Source organism: Nycticebus coucang, chromosome 12, assembly GCF_027406575.1.
Source record: "Nycticebus coucang isolate mNycCou1 chromosome 12, mNycCou1.pri, whole genome shotgun sequence".
Classification (NCBI taxonomy): Eukaryota; Metazoa; Chordata; class Mammalia; order Primates; family Lorisidae; genus Nycticebus; species Nycticebus coucang.
The window spans coordinates 40,802,186-40,829,045 of record NC_069791.1 but is presented as its reverse complement, the minus strand read 5'-3'; the positions used below and the strand labels follow the sequence as shown (position 1 = coordinate 40,829,045).

Below are 26,860 nucleotides of genomic sequence, written 5' to 3'. Positions count from 1 at the left end.
ATCTCCCACAAGCAAATGAAAAAACATATGTGGCATCAGATAGGGTGTAAAGACGTAGTTTTGTAAGTCCTCTGTGTAAACTTCTTGTGTTATGTTTGCTAACATCCCACTGGCCAAGGCAAGTCACATAGTTGAACTCACTGTCAAAGTGTGAGATAGTTCACCCCACCCATGGTGGAAGGGCACTACAAAGATATAAAGAGTGCTGAAGAATTGGTCACTGGCATTGAACTTTCGCCTAGCGAGAAAGCAAAGTTGATGAATACAGGCTGTTTTTTATCACAGTAAATTCACATCTCAAGAAGAAATATTTCTACATTTGTATCTTTAAAGATAGTATGTTCTCATACTAGCAGTAATCTTGCAGCCAAGTTTTCTTATGTTTTGGAAAATTATGAGAAAATATGACATAATTGGTCCTAAATTATCATAGTTACTGCTTTGAAGAAAAATAAATGCAAAAGAGAAAATAATTAACTGAATAATACAGCACAAATGCAAATAATATCATTTTGACATGGTCTGGGTATTGTGTATTCTTAGGTTCATTGCAAAACAGTAAAATAAAGAAAAGCAGTAAGAGGAAAAAGATATGAGTTGGACAAATTAGTGTAAGTTTACATTACTAAATCCACTGCAAATGGCAAGCTTATTAATAACTTTTTAGTAGAGGCTTGAAAGATGTTTTGTAAAATACAAGCACTGTTAAAAATCTGCTCCAACAATGACCTTATACATACAGTAGAAAACTCTAATAAAAGAATTGTTAGAACTAATAGTAAAACTTCAGAATACAAAATTAACTTATAAAAATTGGTTGTGCTTCTATACACTAACAATGAACTACTTGAAAAAAAGAAAATAAGAAAATATTTACATTTACAATAGCATCAAGAAGAATAAAATACTTAAGAATGAATTTAACCAAAGAGGTAAAAGATCCATATGCCAAAGACTACACGGCATTGATAAAAGAAACTGAAGACACAAATAACCGAAAAATACCATGTATTCCTGAATTACAAAAATTAATATTGTTAAAATGTTCACACCACCAAAATAATCCACAGATTCAGAGCAATTCCTGTCAAAATTCAAATGGCATCTTTTGAAGAAATAGAAAAAAAAAATGCTAAAAATGCACATAAAACCACAAAGACTTTGAATAGCCAAAACAATATTCAGAAAGAACAAAGCCAAAGTATCACAATTTCTGATTTCAAAATACGGAGAGTGCCAAAAATATTTATACACATTTTAAGAAAAGAAAAAGCTGTATTAAAATTTTAATACTCGTCAGGTTTGACTTCTAAAATTACAAAGAGATATAAGATATGATATACCAGATAACAAGTATTATCAGTATAATATTGAGTATGATAATTTTAATACAGTTCTTTCCTTTCTTAAACTATATATACATCTTTTTGGCACTCTCTGCATATTATTACAACACTGGGCATGGTGGCTCACATAATGTAAACCCAGCTACTTAAGAGGTCGAGGCAGGAGGACCACTTTAGGCCAGAGTTCAAGACTAACTTGGGCAGTATAACAACACACCATCTCAATTATAAATAAATAAATAAAATGTAAAACACAAAAATGTATTACAATATATTACATTACAACCATACAATCAAAATAGTATGATACTAACATAAATACAGACACATCAAACAATGGAACAGAATAGAGTCCAGAAATAAACCCATACACATGAGATCAACTAATACCATAAAGTCAACAAAAAGGGTACCAAGAATATACCTTGGGGTATATTAGTGTTTCTAAAAAATGGCATTGGGAAAACTGGATATTCATACACAAAAAGAATCACATTAGACCCTTACTGAATACTGAATACAAAAATTGGAAATGGATTAAACACTTACATATAAGACCTCAATCATAAACTCCTCAAAGAAAACAGAGGGAGAAGATTCCCTGACATTAGCTTTAGCAACAATTTTTTTGGATATGACACCAAAGCTATCAGGTAACCCAATCAAAAATAAGTTAGTGGGGCTACATCAAACTGAAAGCTTCTGCACTGCAAAGGAAACATCAACAAAATGAAAGAGCAACCTACAAAATGGAAGGAAATGTTTACAAGCCATATACCTGATAAGGAGCTAATATCCAGAATGTATTTTTTTTTTAAATCTCATATAACTCAATAGCAAAAAATAATAATAATAAAATAAAAATAACCTGATTAAAATACAGATTTAAAAAAAAACAAATAGACATTTTTCAAAAAAAGACATACAAATAGCCAAAAGGTACGTGGAAAAGGCGTTTAACATCACTAATGATCAGGGAAATGCAAATTGGTGGTTTTGTTGTTACTCAGGCCCATCACCAGCACTTGACACATTTGATCACTTTCCTTCTATATGTTGTTTTCACTTGTCTTGGTATAACACACTTCACTAGTTTTCCTCCTACTTCACTAAGATTTCCTTCTTGGTATTTACTGTTACTTTCATTTCTTCTCCCAGCCACTATTGAAAGACCTCACAGCTCAGTCTTTTGACCTCTTCTCTTATTCACTTACATTTATTTTCTAAATAATCTTACCTAATTCCATGGCTTTGGGCCATAGGATGGATGACTTCTCTTCTGAACTCCAGTTTCCTTTACCTAACTGCCCACGCAACATTTCTATTTGGGATATCTAATAGCCATTTCAAATTTAACAGGTCCAAAATCATGCCCTTAATCTTTCAGTCTAAACTGTAGAAATGCCTATCTTGGTTGACAGCAATTCCATCCTTGCAGGTGCTTTTGTCAAAACATCAAAGTCAGGTGGCATCTGTGGCTCAAGGAGTAGGGCGCCAGTCCCATATGCTGGAGGTGGCGGGTTCAAACCCAGCCCCAGCCAAAAATCACAAAAAAAAAAAAAAAAAAAGCATACAAAACATTAAAGTCATCCTTGATTTCTTTTTCTTTCACTCCATGTCTTGTGTACTTTACCAGAGAAATTGTCGGCCTTCCTTATAGAATATACATCTAGAGTCCAATTACTTCTCACTACTTCCACTGCTGCCCATGCTCCAACCATCACCTTCCACCTGACTGCTGCAGAAGCATCCTTACCTGTCTACATGTTTCAACGTGTGCCATTCCACAGACGTTCTGGGTGGAAATCTATATTTTAGATTTTCAAATCCAGGTCATATCTTGTCACTCTGCTAAAAGTGTTCCAATGGCTCCTGAAGGTAAACCCTGATAACAGCCCGCAGGTTCTGTGCACTCTGCCCTTGTGATCTCACCAATACCATCTTCTGCTCTCCACTTGTTCACTCCACTCTCATCTTGGTGGCATCTAACCTTCTTTGCAGACACCAGGCATGCACCAACCTGAGGGCTTCACACTGACTGTTCTCACTATGTAAACTGGGCTTTCCCTCCTTCAAGTCAAGTCTCTGCTCAAATATCATCTCTTCACAAGGCTTTCACCATGACAAAATTCTATCCATAGCCTGCACTCCCACCCCCAGCATAGACACACAAACATCCCCTTCTGTGCTGGATTTGTATACCACTCATCGCTTTCTAATTATTCTATAATTAATTCGTGTACCATGCTTATTTCTCCTCTTTTTAGAATGTAAGACGCAAGAGCAGGGGTTCTTACATCTTTGATTTACTGGTATGTACCAAACACCTAGAACAATGCCTGGTGAAGGCTAGCAAAATACAACACTCCAAAATATGCCATTTTTGCATAAGGATTTTTTTTTTTTTTTTTAGTTAATGGCATTTGAAAAACAGCAGATACACTCTGTCCCTCCTGTACCAGAAGGGAAGAAACATTCTTGTCACCAGAGACAGAGTGATACTGAGAAAAATCTGTATAGTATTAAAATAACTCACCTCCCTTTACCCACCCTATACGTTTTAATTTTTAACAATTGCCACTCTTTGTTCAATTTACTATTCTACATATATGTGTGTGTGTGTGTGTTTCTATTTCTTTGAATCTTTGTTTTCCTGCTCTCCTGTAAAAATCTATATGCCTTTCTCCTGTTAAAGTAGCTTATGTCAATTCTCAGACCCAGCCCAAGACCCCAAGAGGATAAAGTTTTATCTCCCCTGCAGTGACACACAATTGCTGCTTGATAAATGTTGAGTTTAGGCTGGGTACGGTGGCTCATGCTCTTAATCCTAGCACTTTGAGAGGCCAAAGCAGGAAGATATCTTGAGACCAGGAGTTCAAGATCAGCCTGACTAAAAACAAGACCCTATCTCTACAAAAACAGAAAAATTAACCAGGTGTGTGACGTATACCTGTAGTCCCAGCTATTTGGGAGACAGAGGCAGAAGGATTGCCATAGTTTGAGGTTTCAATGAGCTATACTGACACCACTGCACTCTAGCCCAGGTGATAGGGAGAGACCTTGTCTCAATATAAGAATTTACAAATGAATAGACGAAAAACTAGTTGAATTACTAAATGCATTTCTCATTCAGAAAGATAAGCACTTGCTAACTAAAAGCAATCAGAGGTTTTTTCATGCATATTTATTTTATTATCCTCCCTACTCTTCTTAAATTCTACATCCCTTAATACTATAATATTGTAAAAATGTATCTATATTTAAAATTCTCAGTCACATATCTACATCTGGGGGGGAAATCTCCACTGAGTTCATTTCCTAGATTTCATATACAAATTCCAGCTAGAACTTAGCACAAATGTCTTCACTTCTGGTATTTTTAATTCAATTCATATAGAAAGTTTTCATAATATGTTTTAATTACATTATTCAGATGGCTGATTTGATTCTTTTTTAATTGGAGAGATAGTGTTGAAAAGGATTATCATTTCTAACAGTGACAACTGAGCTGTCATTGACATTTTTCTGTTTGTGAGTGGAAAGCAATAGACTCTTGCCACTTAATGAACTCCTCTTGGCAGGCAGAAGACCTACACGTCACACACTTCAGTGATTTTTCTCTTCCTGCAGCTCCCACATGTCCAAGTGTTTCCTCCTCCTTTGCCCTTCTGATATCTTATCTGGTTCCACTTTCAACAGTGCCAGTTGCCAGTTGTACATACAGTCAGAGCATGGACTACAGGAGTTTCGATTACAAACCTTTTTGCTAAATGTGAGGCTTCCTCCTTGAAAACCCTGGATGACCAGAAATGATGGATTACAGCCAATGCAGTGAACCTCAGTGCCTTTGAGTAACCCATGAGGAAGTGTCAGTGGCACTTTATAAACTCAGATCATATGGAGTGCTTCTCTCTCTTTTTTCCCCTCCAACATCTTGCTTTCCTCTCCTCCCAGGAGTGAAATGAGTTCTGTGCTCTTGACTGTAGGAAAAATTGAGCCCTGATCTTTAGTATCTTTAGCACTTCCTGCTTGAGAGACCTAGAAAATCATGAGAATGGCATGTGAATTGTGGGCATGCAGAAAATCAGAAAACTGGCCTCCAAGGGAGAATGTATATGTGACGTGCAGCAATATTAGGCCTAATGGTTATGGTAAAGACTCTCCAGATTGCAAAGGTCTCTTGATGGTAGAGGCAGAGGTTGTGCTATGGTTTTGCAAAAACAAAGGTGGAGACATTCTATCTGACCTTCTCCACATCCTCACTAATCAGTGCTAATGTCAGATAAGCAGCTTTTGCCTATTTCTTCCCATTTTATGATAATAAATACAGACCAAGGTATTTACATGGGAGGACTTCTCCCAGAGTTCCTGGGTCCCCCGACACAGACTTTGTGTCAAGCCTCTTCATTCTTCACACCAAGACCATCTCTTCCAGTGACCCCAAACCCCTTCATTGACCTTTCTCACCCCAATAGATAGTCACCTACCAAAAGCCCTTCCACCATCCAGTTCCCCTGTTCATTTCACCCCACCTTTCTTCTGCAGATGGTTGTTGCCTAAAGGAAATCTTATTCCCAATAGAATTTATAAGATTTGCTAAAATATCCTTTTAAAATTTTTAAAGGCTGTCTTTTTTGTAGTAAGACTAAAAATCATTAGCATTCTCATCCATTAGAGGCAAATTTGCATGCTAGAAAAGAAGGAGATAATTGAGACCAAACAGCTGTCCTTCCAGCTTACCTTTGCCCTATTATGGACCCCATGGTGCACCAAAACAAGACAAAACAAAACAAACAAAAACAACTGGAGGCAGAAAACAATGAAGCAAGCATTTCACTTAGAGACTGCAATCCTTACTGCAAGCAAGTAACAGCCTTGCTGCCTTTTAGCTGATAAATTTGGTCAATCTTTCCAAGTCACATTTTTTTCCATAGATGATTGGAATGTCTACTTCTGAGGTACTGTGTGTAACAATAAAGCTGATATCTCTGAAGTAAGTCTGTAGACTTTAAAGTGTCTTAAGAACAAGTGAGGCTCAGTGGCATGTGTCTATAGTCTCAGATATGCAGAAGACAGAGGCAGGAGCCTTTTAACTTTTAAGACATTTGGGGTGGTGCCTGTGGCTCAACAGAGTAGGGCACCAGCCCCATATACCAGAGGTGGCAGGTTAAAACCCAGCCCCAGCCAAAAAAAAAGCTTTTAAGACATTTATATCCCTAAAGAAAATATACTACTGTCTCATGTATTTTAAATTTTTACATACATTTATGTATATTTATATCCTGTTAACCTACTTTTTTCCTCTTAAAAATCTGTTTTTGTAACTTATTTATGTTGATACCTGAATATATACTTTATCTACACAGCTCTATAACATGATGTTGAAGAATAACCATGTACCACTGAAAGAACCAGACCAGCGCCACCTTAAGAGTTAAGTTTTGCCTTCCCCACCATTTCACTATTTCACTCAATAAGTTTCACTTTCCAGACAAGCCCAGACAAGCCCAGGCAATTCCCAGAAATCATGAGACAACCGCCCACTAACCAGAGACCCCCACCTAACCAATCCAGAAGCACCCACTTTGTTTCAAGCTGTGCATGCCCACCTGCTGCACCGGACTATAAGAACCCCCTGTTCCAGAGCTCGAGGCTCCTGGCTCAGATACGTTGCAGCGGAGCCCCTGGGAGACCAAGCTTGAGCTTGCAGTAAAAGGCCCTTTTGCTTTTGCATTGGACTTGGCTCCTTTGTGGTCTTTGTGGGGGATTTCGAGATCTGGGTACAACATTTTGGGGCTCGTCCGGGATATCCCCCAAGATCCCTTGAGGACCCCGACCCAAAGGGCCGCTACGTGGTGTCTGTCTGTCTTCTCTGCTGTGGTTGTTTTTGGAAATCTGGAATCTGTAAAGGGTGGTTGGCATGAAGTCAAGGCAGACGCACTGGAAGCTGCCGGCCAGGGGTGCCAAGGAGATGTCCTGGCCCCTTCTGGAAGGGACCTTGCCCCCCGACTGGGACATGGAATCCCCAGGGCATGATGTGGACGCAGTTCCCCTTGTGGTTTTTCTGGGCGGATGTAGCAGGTCGCTCCCGCAGCTTGGTCAGAGACTGTCATCCTATTTTCAGTTTCGTTTCTGTGGATTGTTGATTTTGTGTGTCCTCAGTGTGTTGTGTGCGTTGTGTGTCCTTCATGTGTCATGCATGTTGCATTTGGGGTGACTTTGACTGCTAACATGGGACAGACACAGACAACCCCCATTTCGCTTTTTCTTAATCACTTTTCCGATGTTAAACTCAGAGCTCAAGACTTGAGACTTGTGGTGAGAAAAAAAAAAAAAAAGCTAAACTGATTACTTTTTGCAGGAGCAAGTGGCCAACCTGAGGGAACTTTTCATCTCCCCCTCCCTGGCTAAAAGCACTTCCTGAGCAGTTTGGTTCTCGCAGTGCACGAGAAATCTCCTGACTCCCCTAACAAGAAACCCCACAAACCTTCTGTGCCACTTTACCCTATTTTGCAGAATAGTGCAGACCAAGATCTACTTTGCCCTCCTCTGTATCACCCCCCCACACACTGAACCCCTCCACAGGGCGAACATCCACCTCCCAGTGAAGTGGTGGAGGGGGAGCCTGTCGCGGAGGCAGGGGTGGCAGGACCTGCCACTGCAAGTCCGCCATCGATTAGGCAGCAAGCTCATCAAGAGGCAGCAGCCAACTTGACTGTTGTTCTACCCTTGCGGGCCATGGGCCCCCCGGGGCCTGGGTGGGGCTCAGAACCTTTATTATTGGCCCTGAGAAGTATTTTAACCACAACTTAACAAATAGAAAAATATTTTTACAAACTAAATGGAATTCTAGCACATTAATGAATGCAGCCCTGCACCTTAGACAAAGTTATTAGGTCTTTGCAGTTATTATCTGGGAGAAAATTAAGATGTGTGCTCCCTACTCAGGGTGGAGTCATCCAAAAAGTTTAGAACTGCTTTATTCCTCAGAAAGTGTGGTTTGCGACGTGTTTATGCCTGGAGATGGGAGTCTGATGTTTGAGTTCACCTGAGCCTGAAAAATAGGGGTTCCCTGTCCAGCCCTGAGTGAGAAAATCCTGTATCAATGTTACATCTCATGAATATCTCTCATTTGTAAAATGTAATAATTTGGTTGTTTAAATTGTTGGGAAAAATGAATCTTTATCAAAGAATAAGATTCTTGCCTTTTAAATCTTCTAGTTATCAGTTTAACTGAGTGAATAGGTGACTTCATGGTAAAACTGGGATCCTGTTTTGTGGGAAGTAAGTTTTTGAGAGTAAGATAAATTAGACAGAAAGGAGAATGGCATTATGTAAATAAAGACTCTTGTGTGATAAGTTTTATCCTGAAATAGAATGGTTGTATAAGAAAGTAGAAGGCAGGGTGAAAGTTAAAGAAAATTTAGAATGTTAGTAGATAGTCTGTGCAGGTTAAATGAAGCTCATAAAAGATTTTGTGATCCAGTTAACCATATATTGCCTTTAAAATCTTTTAACTTGTAATCTTATTTAAACAAATGTTTTAGGCCTTTAATATTTGACAAACCTTCCAAAATAAAAACTCTAAGTCTAAGGCTTAGCACCCATAGGGTAGTGGTTGCAACACTAGCTATATGCACCGAGGCTGACAAGTTCTGAACCTGAGAAGAAAAAAAAGAAAAAAGTTTTTTTTATAACTAGTTGAGTCCAAAGTTTATCTTAAAAAGAAAAAGAAATATTAAGAGAGGCTGACAAATTCTCTCGAATTCAAATTTCTGATGTCTTTGAAAATTTAATACCTTCAGACTAAAAAGCAGATTTTTAGAACTTTCAATACTCACAGACATGTTTCATAGTTAACATGTCTATGAGTATTGCTAACCTAACTTCAACAAAACAGAAATCAGTTACGTGGAGCTGGGCTAGTTTATAATGGCTTTTTGTTCGAAATATTGTTGATTCTTTCTGTATTCTGTTTTCCAGAAGTCAAGAAAATAATTTTCTGTCTTTTGAGCTTTTCAAGCAATGTATGTATTTTTCACTCTCCTTGTTTCCTCTGGAATTTAAAAGCCATTTGTAAGTATTCTTAATTTCTGACAATACAGTTATTTTTATAAGTTCAATAAGAATCTGTTTTGTTCTATAGGACATGATGAAAGCACTGGTTATTTTACCAAGGCTTTGGCTGGAATAGCATTTCCAGAGCTGTCCAGACTGTGTTAAGGAATTAAGGTTAACTTTATAAGGCCAATATAAAAGCCCTTTGGAAAACTGGCCAGTTACCCATCAGTAACATTTCCTGATCTGTGGTAAGTAACGAAGGTCACTTGCTGACAGGTTGGGGAATCAAAATGTGCTTGGGGACCTCAAGAGAAAAGGGATTTACCCAATGCATACAGGTATCTAATGGCACAGATGAAACCTAGGCTCTGAAAGGCTTTCAAGAAAGCCTAGCCTGAAATTCCTTATAAAAAGTTCCAGCAAAGCCAATTTTAAAAGAAAGAAGAGCCTAGATGGCTAATAATTAATTATTCTTACTGCACTTTATGCAAATAATCAGACCCCGTATACTGAAGGTACAGTTTATTTTGGCAAATAAGTTAGTTCTACTATAATTTGCCTTTAGTAAAAAGAGAAATTAGAGAGAGAAAAATAGTTTAAAAGGAAGAAAAAGAGGCTGTAGTCCACCTGTATTTAGATCCCAGCCTTGTCTGCACTCATAAAATGAGACGTAACTGTTTTACTAAATTGATCTATTAAATGAGACTAAGAGACCGGCCAAAAAGTATAGAGTTATATATAGTAGTTATATTTACTCTAAAGCCTTAAAACTCAACAAAGGTTGCCTGTTGGCTACACTAGAAAACTTGTGCAGTATTAAATATTATCTAAAATTTCCCAGTAAATAATATAACTGTAAATACTGTATTCTACTCTGCTGAATCTGCTGCCAGCAGAAGCCAAGTGGACCACTTGTCTGAACTTTTCAAAAGGCCTTTTTCAGTATAAGGCTGGCTCTGGGAAGCCAGAGGCTGTTTGCTTTCCAGTGGGAAAGACCAGACATGGAAACAGTACACATGGACCAGGTCGCCACAGGTGTTCAAAACACCCACGATTTTTAAAGAAGGGCTGGCTCATGACCTCCAGAAATTTCCAGCAGAAAAATTAAAATGTGTGCTGTTCCAATATGTCGATGACCTCCTTTCAGGACACCCTACCCAGGAGGGTTGCGCCAGAGGCATGGACTATCTTTTATGACATCTAGAGGTATGTGGCTATAAAGTATCCAAACGGAAGGCCCAGATTTACCAGCAGCAAGTACGTTATCTAAGATTTACTATCCAGCAGGGGTAAAGGTATCTAGGCATGAAATAGAGGCAAGTCATTAATTGCCTCCTCAGCCCCACAAGCCAAAAAGCAGGTTTAGAAATTCTTAGGCCCGGTCGGCTTCTGTTGTCTTTGGATCCCCAACTTTGCCATCTTAACTAAGCCCTTGTATGAGGCAACTAAAGAAGAGGAGGGAGAGCCCTTAAAGTGGGGAGAAAAACAGGAACGTGCCTTCTCCCAGCTAAAGATGAGGGGAGTCTCTCTTGCCAGACTTGGCCAAGCCCTTTACTCTGTATATCTCAGAGAGATAAAATGGCTATGGGTGTATTAACCCAGCTGGTTGAGTCCTGGCCAAGGCCTCTAGCCTACCTCTCTAAGCAGTCGAATGGAGTGGCAAAAAAATGGTCACCCTGTTTACGGGTTCTAGCCGCTACTGCTCTCCTTGTGCAAAAAGCTGATAAGCTGACTCTAGGGCAGGATCTCAAAGTGAAAGAACCACACTCTGGTAAATTTAATGGACACTAAAGGACGTTTTTAGCTCTCTAATGCAACACTCTAAACCAAGGCATGCTCCTTCCAGTCAGTAGAAGAAAAACTGAGCATGACTGTATGGAAGTTATAAATAATGTGTACTCTAGCAGACCTGACTTTGCGTGACCAGCCCTGGACAGATACAGACTAGGACTTGTATATAGACGGAAGCAATTACATGATAGTGCAAAGTGAGTGGTGGGCTAGGTATGAAGTGGTCACCGTAACAGAGACTGTAAAGGCTAAGCCCCTACCTCAAGGGACATTGACTCAGAAGGGTGAGTTAATTGCCTTGACTGGAGCCTTAGCACCATCACTAAAAGGAACACTAGGGCTAGTACTGAGGCAAAGAGGGCTGCATCCCAACCGTACCAGGTGTTGCGAGTAGCTCCTCTCATCCCATGGGTTCCGGATCTCAACCCTAAAAAGAGTAACAAGGAAAATCTCCACTAGGGTAATTAACTGTGTTCTGTTTAGTCTTTTTGTGTCTGTATATCTTTTCTCTCTGAAAGATCAAGGGACCAAGTTTAAGTCTGGAATCAGAACCTGGTCCCCCTCAAACCAAGGTAGAAAGGACTTTACACCATCATCCTGACCACACACACGGCAGTGAGGATGAGAAGAATCCTCACCTGGAGTCATCACAGCTGGCTGAATAGAACTTCACTGCCCCTTGAGAAATGAAGGTAACTTTTAAGATGTCCAACATGCCCTGCTCCAGCCACATACTAGGAGCTGGCTGGTCAATGCATGGCTGAAGCCTGAGGAAACTCCTCGAGGAACTTGTCTTAATTGAACTTTGGACTTTGGGGAAAAAAAAAGGAAAGTTGTGTGCTGCTCTAGGTGAGAAATGATGTTTTTATGCTGATCACTCGGAAATAGTGAAAGAATCAATGACCCTTGTGTGGGAGAGCTTGCGCAAGCGTAAATTAGAAAGAGAAAATAATCAGAGCTGGTATAAGTCTCTCTTGGCTAATAACTCTGATATCAGCCCTGGCTGGTCCCCTAGTATTATTACTCCTACTCCTGACTGTAGGAGCCGTACAACTGCTGGTCTTAAGAGGCCAGTATCAGCCCCTCTCAGACAGAAAGCTAGAGATGACACACACGGTGCCGGACCCATGATTGGGCCCTTAGATTTACAAGTAGAGGAGGGAATGAAAGAACCAGACCAGCGCCACTTTGAGAGTTAAGTTTCACTTTCCCCACCATTTCACTACTTCACTATTCACTTTCCAGACAAGCCCAGGCAAACCCAGGCAATTCCCCGAAATCATGAGACAACCGCCCACCAACCAGGGACCCCCACCTAACCAATCCAGAAGCGCCCCCTCTGTTTCAAGCTGTGCACGCCAACCTGCTGCGCCGGACTATAAGAAACCCCTGCTCCAGAGCTCAAGGTTCCTGGCTCGGATCCATTGCAGTGGAGCCCCCGGGAGCCCAAGCTTGAGCTTTCAATTAAAGGCTCTTTTGCTTTTGCATCAGACTTGGCTCCTCTGTGGTCTTTGTGGGGGATTTCGAGATCTGGGCACAACACCACATCTCCCCTTATAAACATTTGAGTTTCTCCCTAAAAGTGCTTGCAGAGAACCACCTTCACATTTACAGTCTCACTAAAAATACACAAACTTACCAGTAGGAGTCATCAAAATTATTAAGGTTTACTAATTAGATAAGTATGATATGATGTTATGAAAATGTTAATTTATATTTCCCTGAATGTTAGAAATGTTGAGAATCTTTTCAAATTTTTATTGTCATTCAGTTTATCCTATGAATTATCTATCATGATCTTTGCCTATTTTTCTACTGAGTTGTTTTTGTAATTAATTGGTAGAAGCTCTTTATATATTCTAGATACTAATCCTTCAATGGTTATTTTGCATTACAACTTTTTCTAGTTCTTGTCTTCTTTCATATTTTTCATAATATCTTGCAGAAGTTATATAGTCAAATTTGTTAATATTTTCCTTAATAGGTTGTACTAATGCATCATATATGTGGGCCATTACTAAAGTTTTAAGATACACAAAAATCAAGAAATATAAAATCTCCGTGACAGGAACAAATGAAGTCTTCCTCACAACACTGAAAAGCGAAATGAATGGAAACTTGCATAGGTGAATCAGAAAGGACGCTGTCAACTGTGTTTCTGGAAAGTGAAATAATGGACCAAAACACAGCTGGTGTCAAAACTTTCATAGTGACCCATATATGAGAAATTATTGCCAGATATAATTAAAATATTATTTTTGCCTGTTTTCTTCTAAATATCTTATTATTTTACTTTTTAAATGTAGATTTTTAGTCCACCTAGAATTCAATTTCTATAAATGTACAGATATAAAATTTGCCAGTATCAGTAACCAAATGTCACAAATATAATTTACTTAATAATTCATCTTGTACCCACCTAAATTTTATTGGCCCAATCTCATCATATAAACAGATTGGGTTCTAAATTTCCTTTTGTTTCTTACTGTTTTCTCTGTTTCAGTGTCAACTCTCACAGTTTGTATTCCTATGAATTTACAAAAGTTTTCGCATTTGGTCAGTCAAATCCACCTTTTATTATTATTCTTCAAAACTATATTGACTGCTCTCAGTCTTTTATATTTCCATATTAGGATTAGTTTGTCGAATTTAATTCAAAACACTGATGACTTCTTTATTGAAAGTGCACTGAATTTATACAGTAACTTCAGTAAGTATGTATCATTATCAATTTGAGTCTTCCAGCTTGGTGCCCATAGCACAGTGGTTACAGCGCCAGCCACATACACCCAGGCTGGCAGTTAGAACTCGACCCGGACCAGCTAAACAACAGTGACAACTGCAACAAAAAAATCGCCAGGAAGTGTGGCAGGTGCATGTAGTCCCAGCTACTTGGGAAGCTGAGGCAAGAGAATCGCTTAAGCCCAAGGGTTTGAGGTTGCTGTGAGCTGTGATACCATGGCACTCTACCGAGGGCAACATAACAAGACTCCGGTTTTTTTTTTTTTTTTTGAGACTTCCCGTATCTCTTTGCAATCATTTGTCTTCTTTTCAAATGTTTTCTGCAAAGGTCTTGCTAATACCTTTTAAGTTTTTTCCTAGATACCTTACAGTCTGTCTTCCCACTACAAAGGATATATAAAAATTGTATAGGACATTTTCTGAGAAATATGGCATCTCAAGTGATTAACAGCACAAGGTTGGGTATTGAAAGCAAAATACTTGTGTTTAAATTCTGGCTTTGCTATTTAGAGTTCATTATCTAAATCAAGTTATTTAATTTCTCAGCACCTGTGGCAGACAGTTCATTCATCCATCAAATCAAGTATTATAATAACACCTACTTCCTAGGATTCTTCTAGTGATCACATTAAATGGGGGGGATTTAGAACAGAGTCTGGCACATGGCAAATGATTAATAGATGTTAACTGTTCATATCAGTTAGGATGGACAAGGGGATGTGGCATTAACGAGCAACTCCAAAATTTCAGTGACTGAAAACAAAATGTGTTTTTTGTTTGCGCTGCACATCTATTATGTATCAGGTAGGATCCTGTTCTATTTTGTCCTAAGCACAGAACCCCTACTGACGGAGCAACTATTTTCTGGAAGATTGACACATCTTCTGTGAAGGAGCTAAGGAAATCTTACTCCCAAATATGACTACTTAACATAAAGAATATTTTGAATTAAATGCCATTCACAAACCCTCTGTCTGCATAAAACCAGACTGACCTGATCAGGGGATCAAAGGGAGCAACTGACTTCCCTTCCATCCCTCTGAATGCTAGCAAACCTGGCCCAAATCATTTAAAAAGCAGTAACTGTCTCTCAGGCTAATTTAGAATCAATCTATTCCCCCACCTATTCACCCTCCCTAACAATCACTTGTTGTACCCATACTCCCTTCTCCCCTTCCCTTCAAAAAGGCATCTAGAAAGGTATCTGACCATTATTGAGAAATTGGGAAATCAGTCTTGTGGTTCCCCTCACGCGCATTTGGAAATAAACCTTTCTCTTATTAATCTGCTGTAATTGTGAGCTGATTTTTTAGGGAACAAACCAAGGGAATTCACAGAGGATGCCATCATCCAAATGTAGGGATCATGGCAACATTTGCTCTTTTGCCATGTGGAAGATGATTACCATTCCTTGTTCTGAGGAACAAAGAAAAAGTGCAGCAAATCTTGCCCTGGCTCTTAAAGCTTCTACCTGGATGGGGGTGACAGGAATTACCTCTACGTACATGTCATCGTTCACAACCAGTCACCTGATCAAACTTGAAGAAGACAGTAAAAGTAAAATCCTCCCTGTACTAACACAGAACCAAAACTACTTAGTGAATAGCATGATGTTACTACATGTTTGATATGGCTTATAAAAACTGAATGTTTTAAATTTTAATCGTAAATTTGAACAACTTGCCACACTATCTTATTAGTTCCAATAGTTTGTCTTGAATTTTCTCTTGGATTTCCTTCGTAAATGTGCCATTATTGTTTATAAATGATGACAGTTTTGTGTCTTCCTTCCCAATCTTTATACCGTTTATCTCATTTGTGTGTTAGCTGTGTTACTGTGCTGTCTAGAACTTACAGTATAATGATGAAGAAATTGTAACTAGTAGTTAAAAGGTGCGAATTGTCAATCATTCCCACTTTTGTGAATTTGATCAGTCTGATGAAACTCATTTTTATATTAGTTTGCGTTTCCTCAATTACCAGTGAAGTTGAGCCTTTTTCCCCCTAATTGTTCTTGGTCATACAACTTCTCCTTTGATAAATTGTCATTTTATACCCTTTGCTTTTTTCCCTAGTACACTGTCTTCCTTTTTTTTTATTTTTTTAATAACTGATTTATAAAAATGCTTATATGTTCAGATACTAATCCTCTGTCGGTTAAATACATTGAATACCTTCTTACAGCCTATGGATTATATAATTTTTAATTGGGTCTTTTGTCATAGAGAAGTTTTCAATTTTAATGTAATTAAAATTCCTTCCTTTTTGGTTTGACTTTCATCTTTTGTAAAGAAATCCTCACTTAGCCGGGCGTTGTGGCGGGCGCCTGTAGTCCCAGCTGCTCGGGAGGCTGAGGCAAGAGAATCGCTTAAGCCCAAGAGTTGGAGGTTGCTGTGAGCTGTGTGAGGCCACGGCACTCTACCGAGGGCCATAAAGTGAGACCCTGTCTCTACAAAAAAAAAAAAAAAAGAAATCCTCACTATGAAAAATAAACATATAAATCAATTTTCATATTTTCTTCAGTTTCTAGTTTCACATTTAGTTCCTTAATCCACGTGGAATTGATCTATGGCCTCTGTGTGGTGGAATACCTGGGGAGAAGAAAGGTAGGAATGAGAGAAAATAGCCATTCACTTCATGCCAAGATCGCTGGCCATTAAAAGTATTTTTATGAAGAGCATCAATTACCTCTTTCCAAACCCCTAATGTTCTGCAAAGCATAATTTAGGAAATTCTGGAACCAATGAATGCTATCACAAATTTTAGGAGAAAGGAAAGAAACCAATAATTCAGTGCCCTGTAAGTGGAAAGCATTATGCTAGGTATGTTCCCATAATGCATTTCATCCTCAAAATCAAAAGCCCTGATATTATTAATCCTATTGTATAGATTCCTAAGATCTTGTAGCTAATGAACTGTGAAAACAGAATTCCAGACCAGATTTCCCTGACTTTACGATCCATTTCCTTCCATTTTCTTCCCACCACAAAATAATTTAGTATTTTTAAAGGCTGAAGAATAGATTAATACACAGTGAATTTAAGACAAAGTTAGACACTAGAAAAGAGAGGTAATAAGTCTGGTAGAAGGTCATGGCTGCTTGCTTTTAAATACATAGGCAAAATACATCTCTTACAGTGTAACTTAAATTTTACGATTATTTTGGAGTTGAAAACATGCAGTAGGATTCAAGTCATGCAGACCTGAGCTTTAACCTGCTTACACTAAGCAAGCTAGTTTCTTAGCCTCGATAAAAGGGGGATAATAATTGCTGGGGACTGTTGGGAAGATTACATGACTTACAAGGGAAAGGCAGCCAGCACTGTCTGGTATATAATAGGCACTAAAATGTTGGTTCCTTTAAACCTCAATTGTATACATATGGACCCATAAACCCTCCACAAGGTCCCTGGAGCCTAAAGAAGACTGGAAGCCATTGTCATCCCCCTTAATTTTCTTTTATTTTCTTCTCCCTTTGTTTCTTCTCTCCTACCTCTGCCTCAGGCAACACTTTGTTGGTAATAGTGGCCCTTCTTTATAGACAGGTATCCTGTTATTAATTATGGTGAGGCTCAGCCCAGTGGAGCTAAATTGCTTTCATAAGGCCGAGTCAGTGCCAGAATGAGTCACCAGCACACTGAGACACTCTTCCTCCTCCCCCAGGCTTTCTTCCACAGTGGACACAGCCGTGTTCAGGTTCTCAGAGGTTAGAGAGCTACTGAAGAGTGACTGAGACAGTGACCTGTAATACTGTGTGGCTGTCCTCCTCCAGCATCCGGAAATGAACAAGCTGGCAACCACAGGGAATTCGCTGGGTCACCTTAGGACAAGGAACAATGTCTAGTGATTCTCTTCCACTGATTAAACCTATTTCTTTCCTTTTATTTCTTTCTGTTCTTTCTTTCCTTTGTTTCCTTTATTGAATGTTCTCCCCTCCATCTGGTATATTCCTCCTCTTTGTTCTCCCCTGTGCCATCTACCATCTCCACTCCATTCCCATTCTCCAATTCTTCTCCTCCTTCCTTCCTGTCCTGCTCATATTGATGTTATCAACAACCATAATAAACAGTCGCCTGCTGATTACACTGCAGGAACATGGAGTTCTTTGTATTGATGATCACAGGTGGCTTTCCTAAGTCCTGCCAGACTGGTGGCCAAATCTCAGGCTGCAGTGAGGCAGGCAGGAGAGGGAGAGTGTGGGTTTTATGCGGTTAGCCACCCATTGGAATCATTCCACTGCCAATCCATCTGACAATGAAATATCTAATACAATCTAATAATGCATTGCAGCTCATTAAGTTTGTGTTGCTAGTGCACTCCAAGCCAATCACAATATCATTTTCAATGGAAAGTTCCTAAATTCCATCTATGGAAATAAAGCAATAAATGAGACTGGCCCAATGTTTCAATTAAGATTGTGACATCATCGGGCGGCGCCTGTGGCTCAAGGAGTAGGGTGCCGGTCCCATATGCCGGAGGTGGCGGGTTCAAACCCAGCCCTGGCCAAAAACACACACACACACACAAAAAAAAGATTGTGACATCATCTCTAGATTGTATGTCTGCCCAGCATTTGCTCTGAGAATGAACAGGCTGGTGCTTTTGAGAGCAATGTTGTAACACACACATACACTAAAATTTATACTGCAATACCTAGGGAAGCCTGTGTCTACCCAGACAAATTATCTAGTGGAGACACCTAAGATGGTTAATGCAAGAGTGTATGTTCTTACCTTTTCATATATAGCAATTTAAGAAAAGACTCAGAGGTATAATTACCTCAAATTCTACCTAATTCTGCCTATAATTTTTGCTTTAGTCTTCCAATTTATATGTACTTGATATTTTTATTTAAATATTCTATGGTTCTGAACATATTTGTATATGTATTTTTGTTACAAGTCACTTTAAATCCGTTATGGAATAGTATGAATATTAAAAGAAACAAAAGAATGAAGCAATACACTCTGTCTTTATTCGATCATCTATGCCATATGCCTTGATCTGTAATTTATTAGCTCATAGATTTTTTTCCATTTTACTACATTTTAATTGACCTCATGAGACTATTTGATTGAAAACCATTATTAAAAGATGTACAAGCTTCATTTTACCAGGGTGATAGAATCCTTCTTAGTCTAAATGCCTATATATGAAGAATAGATTTGGAAAAACATCAACACAAAGTAGACTTATTGGCCACTATTCTAAACTACATATTCTGGCTAAAAAATACTTGTTTTGGCATGAAGTATCCAGATGTGGGATCTCAAGCCAAGTTAAGCTTAAAGACATGAATAAAGCAGGCATTTACTTTCAGCCAGACCTCTACCGGTTCAAGACTTTATTAATAATCAAATTCACCACAAATAAGAAAGTTTCCTCACAACCCTTTAGGGAGTTTCTAGTGTCCACTGAAGCTCTGATCTAGAAAATTCATTGGTATTCATGGACTAAAGCAGAGGACTGCTTCCTTAAAGCCCTCATCTGCATTCTTGAGGGTTAGAGAGTCCTTTCCCCACTGAGAGCCCTACCAATGTTTGAAGTAGCCATGGGCTCTGAGATCATGGAGGCTCATTATAATATTAGTTTTGACATTTACCACTTGTATACTGTGGGGAAAACCTGCTTAAATGCCCTATGCATGAGATTTTTCATCAGTAAAGCAGGAAAAAGAACTCCTAAAAAATTAAAACAATGCCTCACCTACAGAAAACACTCAATAAATTGTAAATATGTAAATAGAACAACTGAACTTCTAGATAAGGGCATAATTCTTGAATTGTGTGTGTGAAACTGGGAAATTCGCAGATACGGATGCCCCATGGTCCTCATTAGTGACTACTGTTTACTCCATCTGGCATTATCAACTGGTTGATGACATCTTCCCAGAACAGTGTTGCTGAGAAACAGAGTCGAGAGCTGTGTCTCTTAAACCCAAGCCTGCTCCAGCCTTGGCAAGTGTCTAAACAGAAACAGTTTTTTATCATATTTTATAATCAATTGGGCTCTATATATGGACAACCCTTTCACACACATAACAAGCAGAATAACCATGTGGGCAAAGGATGGATTTTATTATTTTTATTATCAGGTTCAGATTGGAGTTCCCCATGCTCATACTTATTAGTTAATTGTCCCTTGAGCAAGTTAAACTCCCTAACCCTCAATTTTACCTTGTAAAATGGGGATAATACCTACTTTGAGCACTGGTAATTAGAATAATAAATGAAACAATGTATGTAAACCACTTAATCTGACATATATGAAACATTCATTAAGTAGGAACTGCTGTTATCATCATCATCATTATCATTATCACCATCACCCAAATTCTGTGAAATTTTTTATTAAAAGGGAACCATAACTGGTTACAAAATAATTTTATTTTACATTAACGGAAAAAGTTTTAGCAGTTTTAATCCTTAGCAGAATTTCTTTTCTTTTTTCTTTTTTAAAAATTTCATGCTAATATGAGGGTACAAATGATTAGGTTACATTGTTTGCATTTCTAAGGTAAACTTCCAATTGTAGTTGAGCCCTTCACTGGGGTGTGTGCTGTATACCCTTACATTCTGCCTGTTGGTGAGTTTACCAATCCCTCACTCTCTTCCCCTTTCTTTCATCTCCCCCACAACTTGAATATAATTGTGTTTTTCTCTCGTGTGGGCATACAGTTGTTGATCCATTGTTCTAAACAGGATTTCTGATGTTGTAGTTAATATCTAGAGTGCCCTACAACCTAAAATATTGATAAATTCCCATTCATTTATATTGTTGATAAAACCTCAAAATACCAATTAGATAAGAGGCTACTGTGATTTTTCCAGATGACTGGGTTAGAGTGACTGGTTGTTCAGGTGGCATTAATAATTATTATTATTGTTATGTGCTTTAATGTCCCCTAATTATAGAAGAAACTTCCACCAAAATGTCACATCAAAAATTTTTTCTTTTCACTTATGAATTCCATTTCTTTGTTCACCATCAAGCACAGTCTACAGATGTCAGCATTCATAATGATCCCTCCTTTCATGCAACTTTTGCTTTGAACAATTTCTTCCAGCACATGTGGTTGGAAGGTAATAGGCATGTGTAATATTTCTGTGTGCTTGAAAGGGAAGGGGAGGGAAGGGACTTACAGGGAGAGATCGAAGGACCTCAATATATTCAAACCAATGGAAAGAGAAATAAAAGAGATTTTGTTTGAAACCTACCTCTTATAAAAAATATGTTTGCCTGAGTGTGTTGCAGAAGACCTTAGCCCTTTAAGGGAATCTATCAGGCAATCTGAGGACAAGTCGAAATAGCACAACTGAACCTCATCCAGAGGGAAATATCTGAATATTGAAGAGGTTAAGTTAAGTTGACGACATATATAAAGGAAATATAATATAATCAACTCTTCATGGATGTTATTGTGGTAGTAATTCTGTTAGTCATTTGTACAGCTGATACTCCTTCAGTGGTACATCTATTTTTTAAGCCAACTTACACTTAGCTTCTTATTTCACTTTGCAAATTATTTTACTAAGTTTTCAACTTCTGATTTGAACATTTAGTCTCTGCGTTAAATTCTGGAAGACTATTCAGATGCTTTGACAGCCAAGGACGCTTTACTTTTATTTGGCATCCAAGTAGCCAGATAGATCAGCATCTTGTTTTCAACGTGTGATAACTTCATTCAGTAACTCTTTCATTCAACATGCATTTCCTGAATACCTACTAGTGTTTATGCCTGCCACTATGCCTGTCACTATGCATGAAGCCAAGCAGAATGTGACCCTTGCCCTGCTATTCCAATGCTGAAGCCTTTCCTGAGAACCTTAATATTTTCAGAAATGCATAATGTCTTCTTGACAACTAGTTCAAACACTGTTCACCTGGTATGAGTTGGAGTATGATTTCAATCAATCTCCATCACCCTGGCCCAACTGACACAGTGAATAAAGCACAATGGACAAAGTGACAGAGTTTTAGAAGCTGAGTCTCCAAAATGGGGATGAGAAAGAATTGCAGCACTGTCATAGATAATTCAGCTGCTAACTGCCTTTTTTGTTAAGTACCCATACAATTGGTAAGTTCTGCAGTCTTGGAAATTCTTGTTTTAAAAGTGGCCCAATAAAATCACTCTCACTCAGTGAACTCCAGGGAACACACAGATGCCTGGAAAGAAGCAGAAGTTTTGATGGCTTTATACTTCTCAGGGAAGAAAAGAGTAGAAACACTACGATCTTTTGTGATCATCCTAGGGTCACTGAGATTTGAGATAAAACTGCTTCACTTACAAGCAATGTTGGTTTTGATAAAAGATTAGAAGTCCATGAGTGATAGTGTGATGGTAAGCCACCCCATTCATTAATAATGAATAATATGCAGAATTCAGTTCCTAAAGTCATTTCCCCGGTAGCAGAAAGATCTTTCTTAAGTCCATGTTCTCATTATCATCATATTCTAATATGACCTTAATGAACGTCAACCAGTTTATAGTGCAGACATGCTTGTAAAATGCCCTATGTACACTAGCAACTAATGGGAAAGAAATGTTTAAGTTTTGAGATTCTTGTAACCCCAGCATAGGTATCTAATAAAAGCCAAAAAAAAATCAAGATTCTCCTACTCCGTACAGCTCAGACTTGGAGAACCAGAAATAGTTTATAAATTTTATTCCAAGGTAAGCATGAGCCTGATAAGACCACTATTCCAAAATATAAAATCTTTTATTCTAGAAGTAAAATTTTAAAATTCCTAGATAATATCATTTTTATAAACACATTATTAATTTGGATATTTTTTTCTGTCTTCCTCAGGTATTCTATTTAATCACCAAACATAAATTTTATTTTTTGCAAGAATGAAGTTTGTTCTTTTGTTTTGTTTTTTTGTTTGTTTTATTTTCTAAGACAAAGTCTCACTCTGTTACCCAGGCTAGAATGCCATGGCATCAGCCTAGCTCACAGTAACCTCAAACTCCAGGGTTCAAGCAATCCTCCTGATTCGGTCTACAAAGTAGCTAGGACTGCAGGCACCAGCCACACGATACCCAGAGAACTTTTCTATTTTTGGTAGAGATGGGCTCTTGTTCTTGCTCAGGTTGGTCTCAAACTCCTGAGTTCAAGGGATCCTCCTACCTCTGCCTCCCAGCATGCTGGGATTACAAGCACAAGTCACCATGCCTGGCCAAGAAATTTTTTTAAATTTTAAATAATATCAAGCTCAATAAAGTTAATGTTTGTGCATTTACCCCATTAACCTAAAGATTTTAACAACCTGTGCTGACTTAGTTAGAAAGGTCTCTCCAAAAAATATATCAAATTAGTTTCAAGATTAAGTAGGAAATCTTTAAATTATAGTTACCCTTCTAACTAGGATAGCAAAAGTTTTACCTTACAATTTGAGTCTTTACTGATTCAAAATCAATAATATCTTATACCTAAAAGTATTCCTCACAGAGACATAAATTAGAAAACTAGGAGGGATGATAGATGATCTGACGATACCTGGTGCTTATTTTTCCTTCTCTGGAAATGGAGTACACTGCATGTATGTGACCAAAAAATAAATTTAGAGCAGGAGTTATTAAATTAAGATCAATGGAAGCTCTGAAATGACAAAAAATCTGTGCTGGTTAGAGGGAGAGAGAGGATAAGAAAGCACATACATATTGAGTAATTTTGATACATCAGGAACTTGGAAATATAGAGTTAATGAGACAGAGTCCCTTACTTCAACTTGCTTACATTTTTATCAGCAAATACAAGCAATAAGAAAATACGCAAACTAATAATTTCAGAAATGTGTATATCCTGGTGTGAAGTTCTAGGATTCCCAAAATATTAAGAATTCAAAAACAGAGATGGATAAACACAAGAGATGAGACCAACACGAGCATGCGCAGAAAGGCAGATGACAGTCCAGGACACCAGAGACTCAGCTTTTAGAATTATTAAATGCAACATAAAAATAGCATGTACAAAATGCTTCCTTTTTTTAATATGTGATCAAAAATTATCAAGAAGGAAGTGAGTCAGAAATAGCAATGAGGACTTAAGGAAGAATAAACATTTGGAAATAAAACATAAATGGTTGAAAACGAAGTCTCAACAAGTGAGTGTGACAGAGAGTAAGTGAACTAGAAGCTGCATCTGTGGGTGTTACAGAGGGCAGCACAGAGAGAAAACGGGGATTATATGATAGAACAGATAAAATGAGAGATTCCCAGTATGTATCCATTGAGTTTCAGAGAGAAAGTGTATTTTAAAATGCAGAAGGAATAGGCTTGAAGAGACAATCACTGAACATTTGTGGTATATGTATAACATGGAATAGTTATGCAGCCTTAAAAAATGATGGAGACTTTACCTTTTTTATGTGTACATGAAGGGACCTGGAACATATTCTCCTGAGTAAAGTATTTCAAGAATGGAGGAAAAGGTATCTAATGTACTCAGCACGTCTATGAAACCAACTTATATTTATTCACACTTTCTTATGAAAGATAGAACACAACTATAGCCCAGGATGAAGAAGAGAAATGGAGTGGGAAGGGAGGGGACGGGGAAGGTTTGAAAGAGGGAGGGTAAATGGTGGGATCACACCTATGGAGCATGTTGCAAGGGTACAAGTCAAATCTATCAAGCGTAGAACATAAATGTCTTAACACAAGTAAATAAGGTAAAAGCTATATTAATTATTTTGATGTAGCATGTCAAATGCACAAAAAAAAACACATTGTACTCCACATATACATGAATGTATTATGATCTATGTGTATATGACTTAATGGAAAAAAAAAAAAAAAAGAAAAAAGAAAGGTCTACATGAAAAAGCAATGTCCCTAAGGGATGGCAAATTATCTGTTAGGCCAGAAGTAGAAATAACCCTGCAGAAAGGGAGTGAAAATGGCAAACCAAAAGTTTCAAAAGACATAGTTTAAGGGTTTGGCAAGACAGGGAAAGATGGAAGATGAGAGGTTATAATTCTTAATGAGTTGACAGATCTATGCTTCTGATGCTGAGGAAGGTAAACACAGGAAGAAAGCTGTGACAGAAAATGGATTTCAACTAACCCTTAAAAAACCAAATAATCTACAAAATGATCTAAAACAAGAATCAGGGGGAATTCATGTAGAGGTCAGAGTGGAAGCAGGTGTGAGTGGGTCCAAAAGAAAGAAACATGGCTACCAAAGTGTTTGAGTCTATCAGCAAGTTAAGACTGGCCTTAGCCATTGCAGGAGGCATGGTGAACTCTGCTTTGTATTATGTGGATGCTGGACACAGAGATGTCATCTCTGACTGATTTCCGTGGAATGCAGGACATTGTAGTAGGGAAAGTGACTCACTTTCTCATCCCATGGGTACAGAAACCAATTATCTTTGACTGCCACTCTCGACCACGTAATGTGCCAGTCATCACTAGTAGTAAAGATTTACAGAATGTTGACATCACACTGCTCATCCTCTTCCAGCCTATGGCTAGCCAGCTTCCTCAAATCTTTTCCAGCATTGGAGAGGACTAGGATGAGCATGTGCTGCCATCTATTACCACAGAGATCCTCAAGTAGGTGGTGGCTCGCTTTGATGCTGGAGAGCTAATCACCCAGAGAGAGCTGGTCTCCAGGCAGGTAAGCGATGACCTTACGGAGTGAGCAGCAACCTCTGGGCCCATCCTGGATGATGTTTCCTTGACGCTCCTCCAGCTGCCCCACTGAGGGCCTGCCCTGCCTGTACTCCTCAGGCCAAATGGGCCACAGCCCTGATGATGATTGCCACCACCTCCCTTCTGCCCCCACCCAGAAATCACTGTGAAATCTCATGCTTGGCTGAGAAGTGAAGGAAAGTGAAGGAAATAAAAGTAAAATCACTTCAGATCTCTAAAAATAAATAAATAAAACAAGAATTAGTGTTTTGAGTATGGTACTAAGAGTGTCTCAGGATATGACCCAACTTTGGAGATAGGTGGTGGAGGAATAAAAGTTCATTTCGACTCTAGAGAACTTCCTTCAACTTATTTTCCCTCTAGACTAGAGTGATGCTATGATTTCTCCATTAAGTCCATGTTCTTAATTCAAATTAGCACTCACTTAAATGACATGTAGCCTCATGAGTGCCATGCTTTGTGTGCTCTCTTCTGACAGAACCAAACAAATATTCTCAGTATGGACTGCTACCATGGCCCCAGGACTAAAGGATAGAGAAAGGGAATTCAAGGGCAGCTTGAAAACAAATGCAAAGTAGAGAAAATTTGCCTGTAGTGTCACTGGCTTGGTATCTGAAACTTACCCTTTACCTTCTATTCAGGCCATGAGCTACAAAACCTCTTGCTCATCCCTTTCCTCCTCTCACTGAAATTTACCTATTTTTTTACTCATTTCTTCCAAGGAGTCATCTAGCTAACCCAAGAGTTCTCAAATTATGCTTAGATGAAAGCATAAAATCCAGATGCTCCAAAAAAGAAAAAATCCAGATGCTCTTTTACAGAATTATCAGTTATTTTCTTCAGTTTTCAATAATAAAGGTAATATTATTGACTATTCTCAAGTTGAATAATTTACCCCACATTTGTCATAAAACATATGACCTCCCTCTCGGCCTCTCTATGCCAGAATGATGGCAGTATGACATGGCGTCTGATGTGATGAGGAACCTTATACTCAATTATGGGAAGTTTAATATATTCATACTTCATTGTATTACACAAAACAGCACTGTGACTTTTGGGTGTTTGGATTCAGAACAACTACTGAAAGTCTAACCTCTCACAACACACATGGATAAGAATCTCCTGGAGCATTTAGTAGCCTCCTAAAGACAAAGCTTTTCCTTTGATTAAATGGAAATTTCTGGCCAATTAGCACATCAAGAGAGACACTTGGGGAAACTTTGTACTTTTAACTCCCTGTATGAAATTGCCAGCTACTT

General features: G+C 38.4%; 1 long non-coding RNA gene and 1 pseudogene across 1 annotated transcript; both read left to right on the top strand.

Annotated features, from left to right (window-relative positions):
• The first annotated feature begins 9,600 nt into the window (after positions 1-9,600).
• LOC128561643 (uncharacterized) lies at positions 9,601-11,751 on the top strand. The gene is made up of 3 exons (XR_008373308.1): positions 9,601-9,655; positions 10,555-10,613; positions 11,717-11,751. It is a non-coding gene; the product is annotated as an uncharacterized LOC128561643 (long non-coding RNA).
• Positions 11,752-25,115: 13,364 nt separating this feature from the next.
• LOC128562125 (prohibitin 1-like) lies at positions 25,116-25,587 on the top strand (annotated as a pseudogene).
• The last annotated feature ends 1,273 nt before the right edge of the window (positions 25,588-26,860 follow it).